Source organism: Canis lupus, chromosome 5, assembly GCF_048164855.1.
Source record: "Canis lupus baileyi chromosome 5, mCanLup2.hap1, whole genome shotgun sequence".
NCBI classification, from domain to species: domain Eukaryota; kingdom Metazoa; phylum Chordata; class Mammalia; order Carnivora; family Canidae; genus Canis; species Canis lupus.
Genome location: NC_132842.1, coordinates 11,953,592 through 11,977,890, shown reverse-complemented (window position 1 = coordinate 11,977,890; position 24,299 = coordinate 11,953,592). Strand labels below are relative to the sequence as shown.

The 24,299-nt window shown below is 36.5% G+C and overlaps 1 protein-coding gene, 1 long non-coding RNA gene and 1 pseudogene across 2 annotated transcripts in view; 1 reads left to right on the top strand and 2 right to left on the bottom strand.

The window, feature by feature from the left end:
* The window catches only part of MALRD1 (MAM and LDL receptor class A domain containing 1), a 755,529-nt gene that overhangs the window by 261,195 nt on the left and 470,035 nt on the right, over positions 1-24,299 (top strand).
* LOC140634588 (U6 spliceosomal RNA) lies at positions 5,242-5,338 on the bottom strand (annotated as a pseudogene).
* On the bottom strand, positions 10,768-19,047 carry LOC140633222 (uncharacterized). The gene is made up of 3 exons (XR_012030851.1): positions 18,787-19,047; positions 17,509-17,637; positions 10,768-15,762 (listed from the first exon to the last, which is right to left on the bottom strand). It is a non-coding gene; the product is annotated as an uncharacterized lncRNA (long non-coding RNA).

Below are 24,299 nucleotides of genomic sequence, written 5' to 3'. Positions count from 1 at the left end.
CTTCTCATTTTTTTGTATATTTTTTATTAGAGTTTGATTTGCCAACATATAGTATAATACCCAGTGCTCTTCCCATCAAATGCCATCCTCAGTGCCCATCACCTAGTCACCACATCTCCACACCCACCTCCCCTTCCACTACCCCTTGTTTCCCAGAATTAGGAGTCTCTCATGTTCTGTCTCCCTCTCTGATATTTCCCACTCATTTTCTCTCCTTTCTGCTTTAATTCTTTTCACTATTTTTTATATTCCCCGTATGAATGAAACCATATAATTTTTGTCCTTCTCCGATTGACCTACATCACTCAGCATAACACCCTCCAGTTCCATCCACATTGAACAAATGGAGGGTATTTGTCGTTTAAATGGCTGAGTAATATTCCATTGTGTATATAGATCACATCTTCTTTATCCATTAATCTTTCAGTGGGCACTGAAGCTCTTTCTACAGTTTGGCTACTGTGGACATTGCTGCTATAAACATTAGGGTGCAGGTGTCTCGGTCTTTCACTGCATCTGTATCTTTGGGGTAAATCCCCAAGCAGTGCAATTGCTGGGTCATAGGGCAGCTCTATTTTTAACTCTTTGAGGAACCTCCACACAGTTTTCCAGAGGGGCTGCACCAGTTCACGTTCCCACCAACAGTGTAAGAGGGTTCCCCTGTCTCCACATCCTCTCCAACATTGGTTGTTTCCTGTCTTGTTAATTTTCACCATTCTCACTGGTGGGAGGTGGTATCTCATTGTGGTTTTGATTTGTATTTCCATGATTGCCAGTGATGCAAAGCATTTTCTCATGTGCTTGTCTATGTCTTCCTCTGTGAGATTTCTGTTCATGTCTTTTGCCCATTTCATGATTGGATTGTTTGTTTCTTTGCTGTTGAGTTTAATAAGTTCTTTATAGATCTTGGATACTAGCCCTTTATCTGATATGTCATTTGCAAATATCTTCTATCATTCCGTAGGTTGTCTTTTAATTTTGTTGACTGTTTCTTTTGCTGCACAGAAGCTTTTTATCTTGATGAAGGCCCAAGAATTCATCTTTGCTTTTGTTTCCCTTGCCTTCACAGATGTATCTTGCAAGAAGTTGCTGTGGCCAAGTTCAAAAAGGGTGTTGCCTGTGTTCTCCTCTAGGATTTTGATGGATTCTTGTCTCACATTTAGCTCTTTCATCCCTTTTGAGTTTATCTTTGTGTATGGTGTAAGAGAGTGGTCTAGTTTCATTCTTCTGCACATGGCTATCCAATTTTCCCAGCACCATTTATTGAAGAGACTGTCCTTTTTCCAGTAGATAGTCTTTCCTGCCTTGTCGAATATTATTTGACCATAGAGTTGAGGGCCCATTTCTGGGTTCTGTATTCTGTTCCACTGTTTATGTGTCTGTTTTTGTGCCAGTACCACACTGTCTTGATCATCAGAGTTTTGTAGTACAACCTGAAATCCAACATTGTGATGCCCCCGGCTCTGGTTTTCTTTTTCAAAATTCCCCTGGCTATTCAGGGTCTTTTTTTGATTCCACACAAATCTGAAGATGATTTGTTCCAACTCTCTGAAGAAAGTCTATGGTATTTTGATAGAGATTGCATTAAATGTGTAAATAGCCCTGGGTAGCAGAGAAATTTTCACAGTATTAATTCTTCCAATCCATGAGGATGGAATATTTTCCATCTCTTTGTGTCTTTCTCAATTCCTTTCAGAAGCATTCTGTAGGTTTTTGGATATAGATCCTTTATCTCTTTGATTAGGTTTATTCCTAGGTATCTAATGCTTTGGGGTGCAATAAACCTAAATGGGATTTTGGGATTGATTAATTTCTCTTTCTTCAGTCTCATTATTACTGTATAGAAATGCCACTGATTTCTGAGCATTGATCTTGTATCCTGCCACATTGCCGAAATGCTGTATGAGTTCTAGCAATCTTGGGATAGAGTCTTTTGGGTTTTATAGGTACCTTACCATGTCATCTGTGAAGAGGGAGAGTTTGACTACTTCTTTGCCGTTTCAATGCCTTTTATTTCTTTTTGTTGTCTGATTGCTGAGTCTGGGACTTCTAGTACTATGTTGAATATCAGTGGTGAGAGTTGACATCCCTGTCTTGTTCCTGATCTTAGGGGAAAGGCTCTCAGTGTTTCCAACCATTGAGAATGAGATTTGCTCTGGGCTTTTCATAGATGACTTTTAAGGTGGTGAGGAATGTTCCCTCTATCCCTACACTCTGAAGAGTTTTGATCAGGAATGGATGCTGTATTTTGTCAAATGCTTTCTCTGCCCCCCACCCCCCGCCCCGGTGGCTCAGCAGTTTAGCACCACCTACAGCCCAGGGCCTAATCCTGGAGTCCCAGGATAGAGTCTACCTTGGGCTCCCTATGTGGAGCCTGCTTCTCCCTCTGCCTGTGTCTCTGCCTCTCTCTCTCTCTCTGTGTGTGTCTCTCATGAAGAAATAAATAAAATCTTTTTAAAAATGTTTTCTCTGCATCTATTGAGAGGATCATATGGTTCTTGTTTTTTTCTCTTGTTGATATGATCTATCACGTTGCTTGCTTTAGGAGTGTTGAACCAGCCTTGCATTCCAGGGATAAATCCCGCTTGGTCACAGTGAATAATCTTCTTAATGTACTGTTGGATCCTATTGGCTAGTATATTTTTGAGAATTTTTGCAACTGTGTTCATCAGGGATATTGGTCTATAATTCTCCTTTTTGGTGGGGTCTTTGGTTTTGGAATTAAGATGATGCTGGCCTCATACAATGAGTCTGGAAGTATTCTGTCCCTTTCTATCTTTCAGAACAACTTTAGTAGAATAGGTTTTGTTTCTTCTTTAAATGTTTGATAGAATTCCCCTGGGAAACCATCTGGCCCTGGACTTTTGTGTCTTGGGAGGTTTTTGATGACTGCTTCAATTTCCTCCCTGGTTATTGGCCTGTTCAGGTTTTCTATTTATTCCTGTTCCAATTTGGTAGTTTGTGGTTTTCCAGAAATGTGTCTGTTTCTTCTAGATTGCCTAATTTATGGGTGTATGGATGCTTATAATATATTTTTAAATCGTTTGTATTTCATTGGTATTGATTGTGATTTCTCCCCTTTCATTCATAATTTTATAATTTGAGTTCTTTCTCCTTTCTTTTCAAAAAGGATGACTAATGGTTTATCTCTCTACAAATTCTTTCAAAGAACCAACTCCTGGTTTTGTTGATCTGTTCTACAGTTCTTCTGGTCTCTACTTCATTGAGTTCTGTTCAAATCTTTTTAAACTCTCTTCTTCTACTTGGTATAGGTTTATTTGCTGTCCTTTCTACAGTTCCTTTAGGTGCAAGGTTAGCTTGTGTATTTGTTTTTTCCAATTTTTTGAGGGATGCTTATATTGTGATGTATTTCTGTCTCAGGACTGCTTTTTCTGTATCCCAAAGATTTTGAATGGTTGTATCTTCATTCTCATTAGTTTCCATGAATCTTTTTAAATTCTTCTCTAATTTCCTGGTTGACCCTTTCATCTTTTAGCAGGATGGTCTTTAACCTCCATGTGTTTGAGTTTCTTTCAGATTTCTTCTTGTGATTGAGTTCAAGTTTCAAAGCATCGTGGTCTGAAAATATGCAGGGAACAATCCCAATCTATTGGTATTGCCTGAGACCTGATTTGTCACCCAATATGTGGTCTATTCCAGAGAAAGTCCCATGTGCACTTGAGAAGAATGTGTATACAGTTGCATTCAGAGACAAAGTTCTGTATATATATGTGAAATCCATCTGGTCCAGTGTATCATTTAAAGCTCTTGTTTCTTTGGTGTCATTTGCCACAAGTGCCAGGTTGAAATCTCCTACTATTAGTGTATTATAATTTAATATGTCTTTACTTTGGTTATTAATTGTTTGATATACTTGGCAGCTCTCACATTAGGGGAATAAATATTCATGATTGTTAGGTCTTCTTGTTGGATAGACCCTTTGAGTATGATATAGTGTCCCTCTTCATCTCTTACTATAGTCTTTGGGATAACCTTTATCTGATAGGAGGATTACCACCCCTACTTTCTTTTGAGGACCATTTGAATGTTAATGGTTCTCCACCCTTTCATTTTCAGTTTGGAGGTGTCCTTAGGTCTCAAATGAATCTCTGGTAGACAGCAAATGGATGGGTCTTGCTTTTTTTAATCCAGTCTGAAACCCTGTGTCTTTTGATGGGATCATTTAGCCCATTCATGTTCAGAGTAACTATTGAAAGATATGAACTTAGTGTCATCATAATACCTATTCAGTCCCTGTTTTTGTGGGTTAGTTCTTTGGGCTTCCTATTTATTTTACAGGGTCCCCCTTAATATTTCTTGCAGAGCTAGCTTAGTGGTCACATATTCTTCCAGTTTCTGCCTCTCTTGGAAGCTTTTTATCTCTCCTTCTATTATAAATGAGAGCCTTGCTCGATAGAGTATTCTTGGCTGTGTGTTCTTCTCATTTAGGACCCTGAATATATCCTGCCAGCCCTTTCTGGCCTGCCAGGTCTTTGTGGAGAGGTCTGCTGTTAATCTGATATTTTCCCCCATATAAGTTAGGGATCTCTTGTCTCTTACCGCTTTAAGGATTTTCTCTTTATCTTTGAAATTTGCAAGTTTCACTATTAAATGTTGAGGTGTTGAATGGTTTTTATTGATTTTTTGGGGGGAAGATATTTCTATCTCCTGGATCTGAATGCCCATTTCCCTCCCCAAATTAGGGAAGTTCTGAGCTATGACTTGTTCAATATGCAGATTTTTCCTTCTGAGGCTATCATTTATTTCCCTTAACCTTTCCTCGTGGTTTTTAATTGTTTTTCTCTTTTTTCCTCAGCCTCCTCCTTGCCATAAACTTGTGTTGTATATCTCTCACTCTTTCTTCTACATCATTAACCCTCATCATTAGGACCTCCAGTTTGGATTGCATCTCATTTAATTGATTTTTAATATCATCCTGATTAGATCTAATTTCTGCAGTTATGAAGTCTCTTGAATCCTTTATGCTTTTTTTCCAGAGCCACTAGTAGCTTTATAATTGTGCTTCTGAATTGACTTTCTATACTGAATTGTAATCTAAATTCTGTAACTCTGGGGCAGAGAGCACTGTTTATGATTCTTTCTTTTGTGTTGAATTCTTCCTTCTCATCATTTTGCTAAGTGCAGAGTGGCTGTATGAGCGGGCTGAGTCAAGAATATCAACCATGACCTAAATAAATTTCACACTAGATGATTCTGACAAGGTCAAAGACCAGAAGTTGAAAAAATATGGAATGCTTCATGTTATCCTTGTGCAAGGGCCGTGCTAATCTTCTCTGTATCATTCCAATTTTAGTATATGTGCTGCTGAAGCAAGCACCATCGCTTTGATTCTCCAAATGGCTCTCACTCTGGCTCTTAGCTAAGAGCTCTGTTCAGGTACTTACACTACCAAAACCACAGCTTACCATGATCGCTGCCTTAATTGCTATGAGCTCCTTTCCCCCTCTCCATCTCTAATACTTGAAGGTCTTATGCTATTTATTTCTCCAGTGGTCCCTGTGAGATGAGACTGAAGTGTAGGCATCCTTAGAAGCACTCATAACAGTGGAGAAGCTGGATACCCTCCCTTGGGCTTTTTCACACTGGAGAAATCAGAGGTTTTTGGGAGTACATCTTTGTGCTGTACGGCACTGGTTTGGGGAAAGGGTGAATAGGTCAAAGTAAAACTGCTCCCTTTACCCTTCAAATGCATTATTTTATTATTATTTTTTTTTCTGAGCCAAGTAGATACTCCAGCCTCATCCTTGGTTCTGGGACTTTCACAAAGATGCCTTGACTATGAATATTCCTAGTTGGTTTTTCTCTGAGGGAACTGAAGAAGACCATTTTTCTTGCCATCTTGGTGATATCATTATGACTTTTATGCTTTAAAAGGCTTTCTCTAGCCATGTTCATATAAAATTCACCTATATTATCTACTATATGTCAGTAGTTTCATTGTTTCACAATTATGCCTTTAATTCATCTGAGAATTTATTTTGATAACTGTTATGAGAAAAAACCCTTTTTTCTTTAATAACTAATCACTTTAACACTTTTTTACATAGACATACCTTATTTTATCATGCTTCAAACATATCTTTTTTTGTTGTTGTTGTTGTTTTTTGTTGTTGTTTTTTGTTTTTTTTGTTTTTTTTATAAATTGAAGTTTGTGGCAACCCTGCATTGAGCAAGTCTTTTGGTGTTATTTTTATTTCAACAGCATTTCTCACTTCATGTCTCTGTGTCCTTCTTGCAGTTCAAACTTACTTATTATTACTTAATTTGTTACGTGGATCTGTGATCAGTGATTGCAACCAACTAATATGATGGTTAGTATTTGTTAGTAATAAAAGTATTTTTATTTTTTAAAGATTTTATTTTTTTATTTTTTTTAAAGATTTTATTTATTTATTCATGATAGTCACACAGAGAGAGACAGAGAGGCAGAGACATAGGCAGAGGGAGAAGCAGGCTCCATGCAAGGAGCCCGACGTGGGACTCGATCCCATGTCTCCAGGATCGCGCCCGGGCCAAAGGCAGGTGCCAAACCGCTGCACCACCCAGGGATCTCTAAAGATTTTAATTATTTATTCATGAGAGATGCAGAAAGAGAAAGAGGCATGGACCTAGGCATAGGGAGAAGCAGATTCCCTGTGGGGAACCCCATGTGGGACTGCATCCTGGGACTCCAGGATCATGCCCTGAGCTGAAGGCAGACGCTCAACCACTGGGCCACCCATGCATCCCAGTAATAAAGTATTTTTAAATTTAAGGTATATACATTGTGTTTTTTGGACATAATGCTATTGCACACTTTTAATAGACTTCAATATTGTATACACACAATGTTTATATGCAGTGCAAAACCAAAAAAAAAAAAATCAGTTGATTCACTTTACTGAGATACTTGCTTCATTTTGGTGGCCTGGAATTGAAGACACAATATCTCCAAGGTGTGCCTATAAGTACAATCTGGTTTAATTTACTATAATTTGTCACTGAATGATGTGTAGCCCTAGGTGACGAAATCTGCATCTTGATCCTGGTGTCTTTCTGTTGCTAGCACTTAATGATGTACATGTTGAGTAGAATCAGTCAAAGCCCAAACGTTTACATATACCCAGGGATCTGTTTTTATGTTGCCACGTCATTAAACCATACACCTACTTGCAGCTGTTCACCCAACAATGAATACATGTGACTACATTCATTAAACCTACCTTACTAGTTTGTTGTTACATGGGAATCTCTCCCTTTAGAAATAACCAGCTCTTTCCATCTTGCAGGATTAGGCCTGACAAGTTCAAGAACCAAATTTTCTTTCAGTATAACAACTAAAGGAAGCTAACATCATTATTTAGGGTTACTCTTGGCCTATGTCTTCTGCGATGCTTCTCTAATTCTAATTTGATGCCTTTTTTTTTTTTTTGAAGAGTTTTCCTGGACTCTGGGTATCTCATTTCCTTCAGGTTTGGGTTATCTGACTTTTCTACCCAAGTATTTATTACTACAGACTTGGAAGTAATGCCCCTGTATCCAGATCTGTGGCCATTACTCTAATTCCTACTGAGATGATTCCGATTTGGGAACCAGAGAATTTGCCTATAGGTGGCAGTGTAGAACAGTTTCTGTTCTTGTGTTAGTTTCCCGTGGCTGCTGTAACAAACTATCACAAACTTGGAGGCTTTAAACAATAGAAAACAATTTTTCCAAGTTCCAGAGGCCAAAAGTCTGAAATAAATATCACTGAGCCAAAAGCAAGGTATTGAGAGGGTACTCCCCTCTGAAGACTCTGGTAGCTGCTGCCATTTCTTGGTTTGTAGACACATCACTCCCATTTTCTGCCTCCATGGTCACATTGCCTCCTTCTCTAATGTCTGTGTCAAGTCTCTATCTGCCTCACTTTTGTAGTGACACTTGTGATTGCATTAAGAGTTCATCCATTTAATTCAGGATAATTGCTCCACCTCCAGAATGTTACTTTAATCACATCTGCATAGGCTTTGCTAAATAAGATATCAGGTTTTACAGGTTCCAGGGTTTAGGACCTGATATCTTTGGGAGCCATTATTTAACTTACTGTAGTGAACAAGTGAGATCAAATAACACAAAGTTTAATCCCAGAGCCAGCATTCATTAACTGTGTGGAAATAGGTGATGGTACAAACTCTTTGTATTTTAGTTTCTTCATCTGAAAAAAACATCAGCAGACTACTACATATCTCATATAATTATTGTCAGCTACAAATAAGAAAATACATGCAAAACAGTCATCAAAGTACGTGTCCCTAATGCAGTGTTAAATGTTAGTTCTTACATTATGATAGAGGATTGGAAGGATCAGTTGAATTAAATTGCAGACAACCTATATACTACACTAAGGGGTTTAATACTGGCAGGGGTTGGGGGGATATTGGGAGCATACAGGAGTCATTTAGGTTCTTATGCAAATGAGTCATAAGATAAGAGAGGGGCATTAAAAATTAATTCTGGTGTCTGTGGACAGAATTGAGAAAAGAAAGAGGAAAATTCATTGAAATGATTCAGGGAGATTTATTGACACGAACTAAAGAGAAACAGTATCTCTGAGAAGTAAAGACCTTCTATGTCTTTCCAAGCCCATAAGCTCCAGCAAGGCAGAAGCAATGCCATTATTTTTACCTATATGATGAATGATTGCCTCTCCAGAGTTCTAAAGAATTTTCTGTTTGTAACATACATTCACTTTCAATTACTTATGAATACTATCAACCATAATGGGAAGAAGATGGGTCTTTAAAATGAAATAAAGATATTCACAAAACTAAAGGATGCTACTTAGAAAAAATGAGAAGTTATGTCCGGAATGAAGTGAAAGTAACTTTTGCTTCTGGGGTTGGCATCATATCTGATGGCATGGAGGACTGTGTGGAAAAAATACTGTGGGCAAATATGCCTAGAAAATAACACTACTGATCCGCCAAATCACAGCCATTATTTTAAATTCTAAGGGCACTGAATATTTATATCAGAATCATATTAGATGAGAATCTTGACTAGAAGTTGCTAGGATAGTGGAGAATATATTTTGCTGTGGTCAAGATGCCAGGAAGGAAATGGTACCAATTAAGCTTTAGGATGTTTGTCAGGTAAGCTGTATCTGTAAGTGGAGGGTAGAGGTGGCTGAGACAGAAAGAGAAAACTTTCTTCCTGACTTTAGCATATGTGCTGACAAAGTGAGCACTCTTCCTGACTTTAGGGTTTTAATTTATTTCAGTAATATACTGTATGGTTGTTCTTATTTCACACATATTTATTTCTGTCTGTTGAGTTTTCTGCATATCCATGTGGGTTTATTTTCCTTCTCCTACTAGATTATAAATCTTGTTAATCCCAGGGCCTTAATATTTTCCCTTCTCTGTCTTTCTTAAATATCAGCACTAGGAAACGTGCTTTGAAATGCCTTTTTTTAATGAAACACTTTTTCTGAGTTTACTTCATAAAGTGGCTCCCTAAAAATTTAGCCAAAAACATCTCTTACTATAATCTGCATTTTCAATAATTTTATTCTAATGGAAACATTTCTTCACCTACATCTGCTGGGTTTAGTTGTACTCTCAATTTATCATTAATTTAGTTTAATATCTTCAGTCACCAAGGAGTACCATAAAAGTGGGTTTTAAAAACTTTTATCCTTTTAAATGAAAATGCATTGAATTTCAACTTTTCTGGAGATTTTGAGATACTAAAACATATTGAACAAAAGTTAAAGTCTACACGAGGCTTAGTATAAAAAAAATACATGGTGAACTTCAGTAGAGCAGAAAAAAAAGCTCTTATCTTCTCCAGTTGTTGGTATATTCATTCAGTAGTCACAGAAATATAAGTAAGGGAGGATAGCACAATTTCTTTATGAAGGTTTTTGCTTAAATCTGGTGCTTGTGTTTGCATATTAAAAAGCTATTTAGGGGTGCCTGGGTGGCCCAATGGGTTAAGCATCTGACTCAATTTCAGCTCAGGTTATGATTTCAAGGTGGTAAGATTGAGCCCTGTATTGGGCTCTGGGTTCAGCAGGGTGTCTGCCTGAGATTCTCTCTCTTTGTCTCTCTCTTGTACTCTCTAAAACAAATAAATATCTAAAAAAATAAAAATAAATTAAAAAAGATATATATTTGCAGGATGATATGAGTTCAATGCAGCCATCCAAGTATCTCTAATATTAGAGTAAATTATTTCTGAGAGTTATATGATACTTAAAATAAGCTAGGAGCAAAGGTAGTTTTCATTTAGTAATGCTATCTGGCACAGATCTTTTCTTTGAGGTACTGTTTACATTGATCTTACAAAGTCTGTCTTTTAGAACTGCAGTCATAATGAAACTCAAAATATAGTTCCTTTATCGCATGGATTTTTTCAGCAAGGTTCCTATGTAGAACTAATTTTCTTCAAGTTTTAGTGACAATACTATCCAAGGAAAGGATATGCCTTAGTTATCAAAGGGGAAGATCAGATTAGTTTATTAAAAGAAGCTGATAACAAAAAATTATATATATTTTTTTAAAGATTTTATTTATTTATTCATGATAGTCACAGAGAGAGAGAGAGGCAGAGACACAGGCAGAGGGAGAAGCAGGCTCCATGCACCGGGAGCCCGATGTGGGATTCGATCCCGGGTCTCCAGGATCGCGCCCTGGGCCAAAGGCAGGCGCCAAACCGCTGCGCCACCCAGGGATCCCAAAAAATTATATTTTTGTTTTGTTTTATAGGCTAAATAACCAAAGGATAGAAGATTGAGGTGTGACAAAATAAAGAACATGGAATATTATTTTTTCATGCATTAATGAATATATATCTCTCCATAGATCGACTCCATAGCATTTATTTAAAACTTATCTGTAAAAGTAATTTGAATCTGTAAAAGTAATTTGAATCGTTTATAAAAATATGTGTAGTCATACATAATAGGTACTAACACTAATGTACTTACCACTTAATAGTAATATAAATGTGTTGGCACTAATGGAAAAAATCATTTCTGCTTTAAATCCTTTTCTCTAGAGATTTCAGGTGATTTATCTCTCAGAAGTAAACTTTAACTAGAATAAAAATAAATTATGTCTACGGTTTATACTTAAAGCCTATCTTTAATTTGCCTATTTCAAAGAATAATATCTAAACAGTTAAGTGAATGATGATGAAAATGGGGGAAAATGCGAGGTTTATAGGTAAATTCTGACATCTAAGTAGGTACATGTCCTCTAGGATGTCTTCTCTGATTACACAAAGCTAACAGGGAGGTCTTATAAATGAACAGTAGTGGCTTTCATGTAATGAAGCATTTTCAAAGTAAAGCAATACTAATTGAATATTTATTGTATGATAGGCTTTGTGTGGATGCCTTTCATGTATAATCACATTCAGTTCACCCAGTGAACTTTTGTCGGGTGGTATAATTATCCCTATTTTCCTGTGAGTTTAGATTTTAACCAGCTTGCCTATATGAGCCCATAGTTTTAGTAAGCTTGAGAGCTGGAATCTTGAAATCCACATCTCACAGATGCTAAAGCCTTTGCTCTTAAACACCATCCTAAATTTTCTCATGAATCTCTCTCGCTTAAAAGCTAAGCATTTCAAAGGTTTATAAAATGATTTTATTGCAGTTTTATGCCTCAGGAGATAGAAAGAGAGAAAAGATGGTAGTCTATAAATACATCTGAAGAAAAAGAAGACTAGTGAAGTGTTAGTGATGGCGACCAGGAGAAAAAATAATAATCAGGAAGTGTCCAGTAATCCAAATGGTTCTTGCCTTCCTCTTTTCCTAATGTCCAGACCCTAGATTTTGTGGAGATGAGCCTATCAAGGTGATCTCATTCCGCTTTGCCAAGGACCATGTTAGCCCTCCACTTCTCAAGCGTGTGTTGGAATCGCCTAGGGAGTTTGTTAAAACCCGGGTATCTTGGGCTCACTCCAGAGTTTCTGATTAAGTAGGCCTGGGGTAGACCCTAAAATTTTACATTTTTAATAAGTTCCCAGGTGATATGGTTCCCTGCCAATCTGGGAATCACACTTTGTGGTCTCATTTGTTTAGTCAAGATCCAGTTCAAATTGGTGACCGGTTGGGTACTTGGAGATATAGTTAAAAACTATTGATACCCAGGCGTCCTAAAGATAACTCAAAACCCAAGCTCTGGGGATTGTTTCCTGCCCTGATTCTCATACAAGAGTGGGCTTCTAACTGATAACTTTTCATCATTATCAACATCCTATTGTATTGAAATATAACCCATCAGCAGTAGGGATGTGTGTGTTCCCTACCACTGTAGGAAATTACTGATGACAAAGGGATAATGCAATTCATTTGGTTTTGTGTTCCCTTGAGGCTCTGAATTATATTGCTGTTTATGCTTCCCTGTTTATATTGGCTCATAGAAAGCTCTGAATCAAATATTTAATCTCATGTTAGTGATTCTGTGAAACTTACAGAATGCATTTTGTGATTTAGTTTTATCCATGACTGCATGTACTGTTTAACGCATATTTTATATATATTTGTGTCTTTTAGTTTATGATGTTTTCTTATATGTATTTTTGTAGACAGCCTTAAATTCTGATAACAGGGTGAGATTTTAAAAATAATAAAAATTAAGGAAGTAAAAGTAATATTAATGCTCTCAAATATACTAGTTCTGTGAATTTGTTTTAATTAGAACACTTTATTATTTGCTTATAATTTTTTTACTTTATTATGAAGTAATTTCATTTTCATTATTTGGCATAAAATAATTTAAAAGTTCTTAAAACTCTACAATTGTAAGGTTAGAAGATTATATATAGATGAGTTCTTTAGGCAACTGAGAATGTAGTATTTTTATTTCTGGCATAATAATACAAGTAATGCAATTTCTGGGATAAAGTTTGGGTTCAGATTTTAAAAACTATCAGTATTACCATTTTTTAGAACTGCCTCTGTATCTGGTCAAATTTTCATAAGAATGTAGTGACTATGTAGGCAGCTTCATAAATACGAAAACTGTAACATGATATTCCCTAAGAACTATTACTTGTGAAGGCATGTTAAAATGTAATTTAAAAGATATTTTTGTACATGAATTATGTGGAATGCTTTATGCTAGTAATGGAAGGAGATGCAAGAATCTTAAAATTTAAGAGTACAGATAAGACAGATTTTAAAAATTAGGTATCATTTAAAACAGAATTTAAAGAATACAAAGAAGGTACAGTGTTACCTGGCACAGGGGAAAGAGGATGGATAGCGCACAAAGAAAAGCATTATGAAAAAAATGAGTTTTGAGCTGGCTTTGAAGAGCTGTAGAGAATTTCATTAAGGCAATATAAAAGTGGTGGTTATACACATTATGAAGGAATGATAAGCATTAGTTTTATGACATACAAACTTAATAACTTGGAGCAAATGGTTGACAGGAAAATGTTTGATTCCCAGATTCTGTGCCATGGTGACTAGAAGAGAGGTGGTACCAAAGCCAGAAATAAAGATCTTCTGTGATGATTTGTAAGACAACAGTTAAGAAAGAAAAGGAAGAAAAATGATATCAGAGAGGGAACATGCTACTGTATTAAGAAACATAAGCCCTTGAGAGAGAAAGAGAGAGAGAGAGAGTGTGTGTGTGTGTGTGTGTATGTGTGTGTGTGTTCTCTGATTATTGGCAATCATTGATGCCAAAAGGATAATGTAATCACTGGGGTATAGAGAAGAACATGACTTTAGAGACTCTTCTTTTAGTGTAGCAGGGCTGAAAAAGGGAACTAAAAATACACATTTATGGGTCACATATTTTATAATTCCACCAACATGAAGTGTCCAGAATGGGCAAATCTGCCGAGACTATAAGTAGGTAAGTGGTTAACCAGGATGGAGGAGGATGGAATGTACAGTGACTGCTAGTGGATAGGAGGTCACTTTTTGGGGTGATGAACATGTTGCAGAATTGAATAGTGTTCATGGATTCACTACTCGATGAATATATTAAAATTCTCTGAATTATGTACTTTATAAATGTGAACGTTATGGTTTGTGAATTGTATCTCTATTAGATTATTATAAAAATAAGCAACAAAGGGGTAAGTTTATTTTAGACTCCCATATTCCATTGGTAAGAAGTGAATTTTTAAAGACATGATTAAATTAGGAATGTTTTAATCTCTAAAAGGAGGTAAAAATTAGAAGATGTTGTAACTGACAGAGTAATAGAGTGGAGAGGGAAGTGGAATAAAAAAAAATCTTGAGTAGGGGTGCCTGGGTGGTTGAGTGTCTGCCTTCAGCTTAGTGTGTGATCCCAGGCTCTGGGATCAAGTCCCACAAAGGGCTCCCCGAAGGGAGCCTGCTTCTCCCTCTGCCTTTGTCTCTGCCTCTCTCTCTCTGTCTCTCTCTGTCTCTCATGAATAAATAAAATCTTTAAAAAAAATCTTGACTAACTCAGTAGAAGGATGAAAGGAAAAGGAAATCTAAAAATGTTGGAACAAATAAGAAAAAATGATATGGAGGAAGGATAAACCATAAGGTCATGATATTTAAGTTAAATAGATTTGGACTTCAACTATCTCGTGCTTATAAAACACATTAAATAAAAAATGATTTAGCAAGTTTGAAGATAGTATGATAAAGAAATAAACTTATACCATTAAAAGACCAAAACAAGCCAGTGTGACAATAACATTTGAAAAAGCAAACATTAGGTCAAAAATGCCACCAGAGATAGAAGATTGTTTTGGGGCACCTGGGTAACTGTCAGTTAAGCATCTGCCTTCAGCTCAGGTCATGATCTCAGGGTCCTGGGATCAAGCCCCGCATCTGGCTCCCTGTTCTGTGGAAAGACTGCTTCTCCCTCTGCCCCTTTGCCCTTTCATGCTCTCTTTATCTCTTTCAGGTAAAATAAAGTTGCTTTTTTTTTTTAAAGGACCATTTTATGAGAAGATAGTCATTACACTCAGCATGTATTATCGTTCTAAGTTTGTCTTTTATAATTTATCATATACATAACAAAATTTGCAGAATGACCAGAAGACACAGATATATGCATATTTGTAATTAAATGGAAAATTTTGACACGTCTCCCTCAGAAAGATATTAAACAGACAAATCAATATATAGAAGTCATATAATTGGTAAACTTGAAGTAATTCATGCATCTAGAACACTATACTCATGTTGTTCAAAAGAAATATAATGCAAGACACATGTGTAATTTAAATTTTTTTCTATTACATGAAAAGAAAAATAGATGAGATTATTTCTGGTATATATCTTTACCCAATATATGCAAACTTCAGTTCAACATATAATAAATATAAAATTGAGATATTTATGATCCTTTTTATAATCAATTTTCAATATCCAGTGTTAACTTTACATTTCACATTGCCATTTGAACACTAAATTTCCATCGGAAATAGTTCTTTTCTATGTAGACTTAATAAAGTTCACAGTTGAAAAAGTAAATTCAGGTACTCAGATTGTTCCCAGTTTATTTGAGTTTAATATCAAAATATTATTTTCCTTTCATGTTGTCGTCATAATTGAGAAACTGGCTTATTGTATTTACAGTTACCACTTTGACATTAAAGCAACAGCATATTAGTTTCGAAACTTCATTTGTGAGCTACTTGGGTGGCTCAGCTGATAAGCGTGTACCTTCGGCTCAGGACGTGATCCTGGAGTCCCTGGATCGAGTCCTACATCAGGCTCCCTGCATGGAGCCTGCTTCTCCCTCTGCCTGTGTCTCTGCTGCTCTCTCTGTGTCTCTTATGAATAAATAAATAAAATCTTTAAAAACAAACTTCATTTATTCAAGTTAAATGAATTCTCTAACCCTTTTACCAACTTAGCATTATTAACATCAGTTTCAAGGATGTATATCAGAAATTGAAAGGCAGTTGAAGTTTTTATTTCAATTCCTATCAACACTCAGTGTTATATTAGTTTCAGGTGTATAGTGATTGTAGTGATTCCATACATCACTTGGTGCTCATCACAGGGACCTCCTTAACCCCCATCACCTGTTTCACCTGTTTCCCCCTCCCCCAAACAGCAGTTCTCTGTAATTAAGTCTGTCTCTTTCTCTCTCTTCCCTTTGCTCTTATGTTTTGTCTCTTAAATTCCACATAAGAATGAAATCATATGGTATCTTTCTCTGACTGACTTATTTCCCTTAGTATCATACTCTAGCTTAATATATGTTATTGTAAATGGCAAGATTTCCTTCCTTTTCTATGGCTGAATAATGTCCCATTGTGTGTGTGTACACACACCACTTAATTTGTTTTTCAGACCTAGGTCTTCTTTTATTATTTTTCTCTTATATTGAGCAGGGAGCCTTACATGGGTTTCCATCCCAGGACTCCGGAATCATGACCTGAGCCGAAGGCAGGCTCAGATCTGTGGCTATAGCTTTGTCCTTTTCTTTTTTGGGATAAATTTCTCTGTCTCCTCACTTTGTCTGCCTCTGTGTCTTTTTCTATGTGTTAAGAAAGTCAGCTATGTCCTTTGCTCTTGGAAGTAGTAATTTTATGAAGAGGAGGTCCTGGAGTCCCCTGCAGTGCAGTGTCCCCTGTTCATCAGAACCTGGCACTTCAGATTATCCTATCTGTGTTGCTTACATCCTGCTGTTATGTCTGAGTCACTTTTCCTTTTGAATGAACTGACTCTTTGCTTGTGGGCTGTGTTTGCTCCTTGTGGTGTAGTAGGACACAGCCAGGCCAGCTCTGAGGAGGGTGGTGTCTGCTGGGGAACTTGGAAGTGAGGTGGCAATGTTAGCAAAATTTGTGTAGGGCCACTAGTTGTATGCTGGATGCCAAAGTGTGGTGGCTAGGGACTGCACACAAGGGTCACTGCAGATGTGAGGCTGGGCTCAGCAGGCATTGATGAATAGAGATTGCTGGGTTTGGTTTCTGAAAGTGGCTGGTGGTGTGCAGTTGGGTTTCATGTGGAGGCTGAATAGAGCTCATGGAAGCAGCTCTGTCCCAGGTAGCTGGGTGGGCTGTAAATGCAGCTTTAACAAAATTTGTTCTGAGCCCTGGGCAGAGGCTGTAAGTAGCTATGCAGCCTAAATTCCTGCAGGTATTTCTGTGTTTAGGCTGCGGGCCAGGGGGAGGAAAATGGTGCTCGCTAGCTCCCTTACTTCAAAGAAATCCCCCAGCATGCTCCAAAGTCAATATGAACAGATCTGTCTTTTTTTGCCCCTACTGTTGTGTAAACTGCTTTTAATGTTGCTTACCACACAGGCTGACCTCTCCTTAAGGGCTGCAACTTAATATCCCTCACCCTCTTCTCTCACTCATTGCTGAGTTAGGTGACCTCCAAAGATTCAAGTTCCAAGTACCATTGGTTTTTACAAACTAGAGAATTCGGTCCCTATGATTTTTAAAGCTGAGTGCTATGAGGATTGGTCTTCCCCATGTGAGCCCTCTGGTGCGAGGGCCCTATTCTCTGCTGTCTTTGTTTGTGTAGCTCCCTCCCTTCTGCAGACAGCCTCCCTCAGCCTTTCTGACCTTCTGAAACGTTCAGATACAGTTTCTTCTCTTAACTTTGTTGTGGAGTTTGTTCTGCCCATCTTAGGAAAACTCTGGTGTATTTACTTGGATGTGGATGATCCATAATTGTAAATGTGCGGCAGGGTCCTGAAAAGCAAATTTAAATCCATTAATATCAATAAAGCTTTCTTAAAATTATTTGAGAAATACAATATATATAATATATATATTATATATAATGCTACCAATTATATCTAAATTGAGCTGCATGTTGATTTATGTTAGAAAACAGGTAATAATATTGTTATTAAATTGTATTATGAAAACCTTCAGTTTCAATATGAATTCTTGTGCCTGCCACTTGTGACCTAGTTTACAGTGTCAAAAGTGAGCTTTTTTTCTTTATTGAATTTTTTGGTTTTGTTTGTTCATATGCAATGTGATATTGATATAGGTGAGAAAATATATATCACAGTGCCAGTTTTTTTTTTATCATTGAGAATTTAGTAAGCATTGCTTTTGTTTTAAAGAAATCTTGAATTGGAGTTAACAATTAACATATACAGAACTCTGAATAAGAGTTTTATGAATCTCTTCCACTATTCATCCAACATACTCTGACAAAGAACATACATGCAGTCATTAAATTCATTGCCTTCTACTTCCTTCAGTGGTTCCATAACGTTGACATGATTCATAGCATTAGTTTGTAAATGCTGAATGACCTTAGCAGTAAAATCCATGAAATTTTATGTATAGAGTGTGAGATAGTACTACATGGATATACTGTAGAGAATCACACATATAATGAGTTTCAGTTAAGAGACATAAATATGACCAAATACAAACATGACCAGAAATATAAGTAGATACATTTTGGTAAAAATTCCTCTTCTTATTTAATAAGGTGCAGGGTAAATAAGAGAGGTAAGCAGAGAAAATAAAAGGTTTATAAATCATTAAATATTGGTGGCCATTGTTCTTTGGAGGTTTTAATTAGAAAGTCAAAATCACCACATTAGGAAAGCCCAAGTTGTAAACTGATTGTCATATATTCTCTAAAAATAAATTTAAACTGTCAGACGAAATTCAGTTGGCAGGGAAAAAGAAAAGAAATTCTGGTTCCTTTAACAATTATATAACAACTGTTAAATTTAGAATTCTGATAATAGGAAGACCTTAAGTCCTGTACTTTCCAATTTATTCGTCTTTCATAATTCTGATTTGTTATATAAGCACAAAACACAGAATACAAAGTATCATTCTTTTAATGGTCTAAAACAAAACCAATCTTACTTCATATGTAAATCTACTGCATTGCTTTCTTAGTTTAGCTGTACTTGATTTATAACATTCTAAATGCAAAATAATTTTTCCTGAAGATTGAGTCACGTCTTTTTTTTCCTCTGAATTTGAAATTTACATTTGTTGAGCTCTTTTGTTCCAAACATCATATTAAAACTTGAGGTGCCTGAGACAGAAAAGACATATCTCTAACCTTAAAGGGCTCACAATGTAATAAGTAAAATGAGTTCTATGCCAGTTGTTACAGCCAGCTATGCAATGGGCCTCTGTGATGTCATGATGAACTCATCCTGGCCATGGGTAGGGCTGGTGATGCTTCCAAAGACCAGCCAAAAGGAAGGCATTATCGTTTCTAACTCAAAGGGGCACAGGATGGAGACTGAGTCATGGAAATCTAGGAAAAGCTGGAGCTGTAAAAGAGGCATTGCCCCAAAAGAAAAAAAACCTTCAAAAGAACACAGTTCCCTAGCGGAACTTGAGCTTAAGATTTTTTTGTTTTGTTTTGTTTTGCTTCCAGCTTTAGTGAAATGTGCTTGAAGTGAAATGAATATAAGTTCAAGGTGTAAGAAGTAATGATTCTCTATATGTAGAACCACAATAATATTAGTTGACACATCTGTCATTAGGATCTTTAACTGTTGGTTCAGATCTCTTGTTTTGCCCTCATCATCATCCCACTCTCCCATCTATCAACAAATCTGTTTATTCTACTAGTATTTCATGCCATCGGGCTTTCATTCAACAATTACCTAACCTTTGAAAGCTGAGCTGAAAGTCAGCTCTCCTGGGAAACCTTCCCTGGACCCTCTCCCTAGTCTGATTCAAATATTTCTTTTCTGGATATTATCTGCATTATACCATGTGTCCCAGAATACCACCCATATTAATTTACTTGTCTACCTCCTTCATGGTTCTATAAGTGTCTCAAAGGAAAAGGCAATGACTAATTTGACTATTTTAGCCAACACCTAGCATGGGGCTATCTCGTATCAGGTAACTGTGAGATAAAGGGATACCATCATTGACGAAATGACAACAATGATGAAATAATTAATATTTGGAACAAGAAGAGTCCTTAAAAAGGAGAGCTAAAGGAAAAGCCAAAGGATATTGGTGACAATAATAAAATCTTGAGAATAAAATTAGTTTTCTAAGCTGATATAGAGAAAATTGAAGTGCTTTGATGAATTATTTCCTTATGTGTTATATTCTTAACTCATGTGTACAAATATATTACTTTTGTTCACTTCGGATATATTTTACATGAGATGTATGAAGTTTCTTGTAAAAAAAAAGAGGAAAGATAGAAAAATGTCTTGAGCTAGAATTTCTTTGGGGAAATCACTAGGTTTAAAATTAAATTTACTCATATTCTCTTTAGAGTAGAGATCTAAATTTCCTGCCAGGGATTACTTCTCAGTCTCTTTTAAATTAAATAAAAAGTTTTCTAACTAAACACAGTCATACTGTTGGCTAGGATGTCACGAACTCAAAATAGTACTCTGGGAAAGCTTATAGTGAACTAATTAGAAAATGTAGATTTTTAAAAGATGTTATTTATTTGAGAGTTGAGAAAGAGAGATAGAGGAGGAACAGTGGGGAGGGGCAGAGGAAGAGGGAGAACAGACTCTGCATTGAACAGGGAGCCTGAGGTTGGGTTAGATCCCAGGACCCTAAAATCACAATGTGAGCCAAAGTTGAAGGCTTAACCAACTGACACATCCAGGCTTAACCAACTGACACATCCAGAAAATGTAGATTTTAAAAATTAAATTATTTTTATTTTATTATTAAATTCAATATTTTAACTTTTTATCAAGAGAACTTCTAGAACATATAAATAGGAACACCCAATAGTTCCAAAAGAATCAGCGTATTTCAAAGCCCTGTCTAAAATGAATGAAAGGACATGATAGGCTATTTAGGAGATGGAAATATCTGGTCCTAAATTATCCTGTATTACACTTAGTCTTCATGTTAAAATCAAAAAAGAATTCCCTTTGAACAGTGCTTAACTGTGGTAGCTTGATATCATTTCCATTTTATGGATAGTGTTTCCTTAGTGTAGATTTCAGTTGTGACATTTTGTACTCCTATAGTTAGAAAAAAGGAATCAGCCACCAAACACTGCAGTGGTATTTGTTTACATTTTTAAGTACTTCTTACATGATCTACATCTTTTACATATTCAGAATTTAGATTGGCCTTTCCATTACAGACCAGCGCTGCTATAAATAACTGATAATGGCAATTGCTGATGAGGGATGCTGTAGAATAACATAAAGGTCAAAGTATGATAATTCATGATCATCCTTAACAAAGTGTACAAGGCATTAAAATACTCATATTGAACTCTGGTGGCAAAGCAGAGAGAAGGAATGACACAACATGAATCCCCTCAAGTAAATGTGAATGTGAGAAGGTTAAAAACTAGAACCAAGTTATCTACTCTTTCAATGAATGTCTAAATCTGAGGGTCAGCTTTCCATGCATAGCGCAGGTATACACATAATTTTATACATCATGGCTGTTAGCTACTCATGCTCTATTACTCATTTAATCTCTGGTTAAGTATAGTGCAGATTTTTTTAAAAAACATGGTGCAAAAGTAGAAATGTTTCAGATCTCAAGGCAGCATAGCTTTTAGCATCTTGAAAGGTATTTCCAGTTGTGAACACTCAAATATAAGAATCACTTACATTTTGAGCAAATGACACGTTCTTTGTTTTCCAGAGTCCTGTAATATTGAAGGAGTGAGAATCTAACTGGAAAACCTTGATCCATTTGCATACATGTGATTGTCATTTACATCTGACAAGCCTATCTATCACCTGTTAACAGACTGCTTGTAGTTTCTTTTATACCCTTACACTAGCAGGTTTATGCTGATTTTAGATTATAGAGTAAGCAAAACTGCTTTTCAAATGAAAGTGTCTTCACACAGTTGTCTCTGTATCACAGATACTAGTTTTTTGAGACAGAGTGCTATATTTCTGTTCCCTCCAATTTCTCCTTCGACTTTCAGTTCATATATTCTTAAAACTAAATTAACTGACCAATAAATAGGAAAGAAAGCTTAAATATAGCTGTGCTTCTCAATCATTGTCACATCATTGAACCTGTAGGAAACAATAGTATAGTAATACTCTGGGTAAATTAGAGGGGATTTGAGCGGGTATTTATATATATGATGTTTAAGATTAAAAAGTCTTCATGATTTCTTTGTGTAATTATGGTAAGAAAAAGTGAAACATTGGAATACAGGATTTGAATAGAACTAGTTCTTTTTAAAAAAATATAATAAAAACGAATTTGTATCCTGTTAAAATAATTTTTTTTAATTTTTATTTATTTATGATAGTCACACAGAGAGAGAGAGAGAGAGAGGCAGAGACATAGGCAGAGGGAGAAGCAGGCTCCATGCACCGGGAGCCCGACGTGGGATTCGATCCGGGGTCTCCAGGATCGCGCCCTGGGCCAAAGGCAGGCGCTAAACCGCTGCGCCACCCAGGGATCCCTGTATCCTGTTAAAATAGTTTTTTTTTTTTAATTTTCTTATTGTGATAAAACATATGTAACCTAAAATTTTGCATATATAACAAGTATTCCTTGTTGCTTGACAACACTGATTTTCTCTTTTGTTTTTGATAATAGGCATCTTATGCATGTGAAGTGGTTTCATGGTTTTGATTTTGCATTCTTCTAGGGATAGTGACATTGACCATCTTTTTATATACTTATTTGCATCTCAGTTCAAGTTTTGTCTATCTTGAATTGTGTTTTTATTTATTTATTTATATTTTGTTGAGTTGTGGGAGTTCCTTATATATTCTGGATTTTAACCTCTTATCAGAATGTGATTTGCAAATACTTTTTTCAAATTCTGTGGGTTGACTTTTCATTTTGTTGGTAGTGTCCATTGATGTACAAAAACTTTAATTTTGATGTAGTCCAGTGTATTTATTTTGTTGTTGTTGTTGTCTTTGCTTTTGGTGTCATATCTAAGAAATTATTGCCAAATGCAGCCATGAAGTATTTCCCCTAGGTTTTCTCTTGAGTGTTTATAGCTCTTATATTTAAGGCTTTGGCTTAGTTTGAATATATATATATATCTCAACTTTGCTATTGTGCAGATGGATATCTATTTTAACCAGCACCATTTATTGAGAAGGCTATCCTTTCCCTATTGACTAGTCTTCATACTCTTATTGATGTAGTTTTAGAATATAAGTGAGGTTTGGTGGGATGAGGTCTGGAACCAATGACCAAGAAAGAAGTCTTGAAACACTTTTTGTGCAAAATAGTGGTTTTATTAAAGCATGGGTACAGGACCCATAGGCAGAAAGAGCTGCTGCCCAACGTTGTGAGGGGTGGCTATTTATACACTTGGGAGTTGGGGGAGGTAAAGAAAAGGGAGGTTGCTAAAAGATTTTCATATGCTGAAGAGGACTCACAGGATACTGGAGGCCTTGCCGTTGTCAAGTTAAGATTGTTTTTCCCTTTAGCAAGGTACTAACCTTAAGACAGTTGGGAGCTTCCTGGGGGAATGTCACTTGTATCCCACCCACGAGTGTGTGTGTGTGTGTGTGGGGGGGGTGATTTGCAGGGTGTAGGCTTGTGCTTTGTCCTCAACTAGCCTTCTGTTCCCTCATCAAGTCTGCATGTCCCTCTCCTTCTGCCCCTCCCCCCTGCTTATGCTCCCTTTCTCTCAAATAAATAAATAAAATCTTTAAAAAATGTGCTTCAGGGATCCCTGGGTGGCGCAGCGGTTTGGTGCCTGCCTTTGGCCCAGGGCGTGATCCTGGAGACCCGGGATCGAATCCCACGTCGGGCTCCTGGTGCATGGAGCCTGCTTCTCCCTCTGCCTGTGTCTCTGCCTCTCTCTCTCTCTCTCTCTGTATGTGACTATCATAAATAAATAAAAATTTAAAAAATAAAAAAAAATAAAAAAAAATAAAAAATGTGCTTCATATAGATAACATACAGTTGTTTCTTGCTCTTTTATTCTAACCAACAATATCTTTTGATGGCATATTTATTTCATTTCATGTAATTACTGCTATGCTCATATTTAGGTTTTTTATTGGACTATTTCTTAAATTCTCAGTTTTTAAAATTCCCTCTTTCTACCTTTCCTTTTAAATTTTTTAAAAAGATTTTATTTATTTATTCATGAGAGACAAAGAGAGAGAGACAGAGAGAGAGGCAGAGACACAGGCAGAGGGAGAAGCAGGCTCCATGTAGGGAGTCCGATGTGGGACTCGATCCCTGGTCTCCAGGATCAGGCCTTGGGGCTGAAGACGGCGCTAAACTGCTGAGCCACCCGAGCTGCCCTGTTTTTTAAGTTTTTAATTCAAAAATTTTATCATTCTGTTTTACTTTGCCCTTTATCTTTCTAACTATATATCTTTGCAATTTTTATTGGTTACTCTAGATGTTACAATACACATCTTAAATTTAACCCATTGTATCTAGTGTGAATATTGAATTAGTCAAGGTAAAAT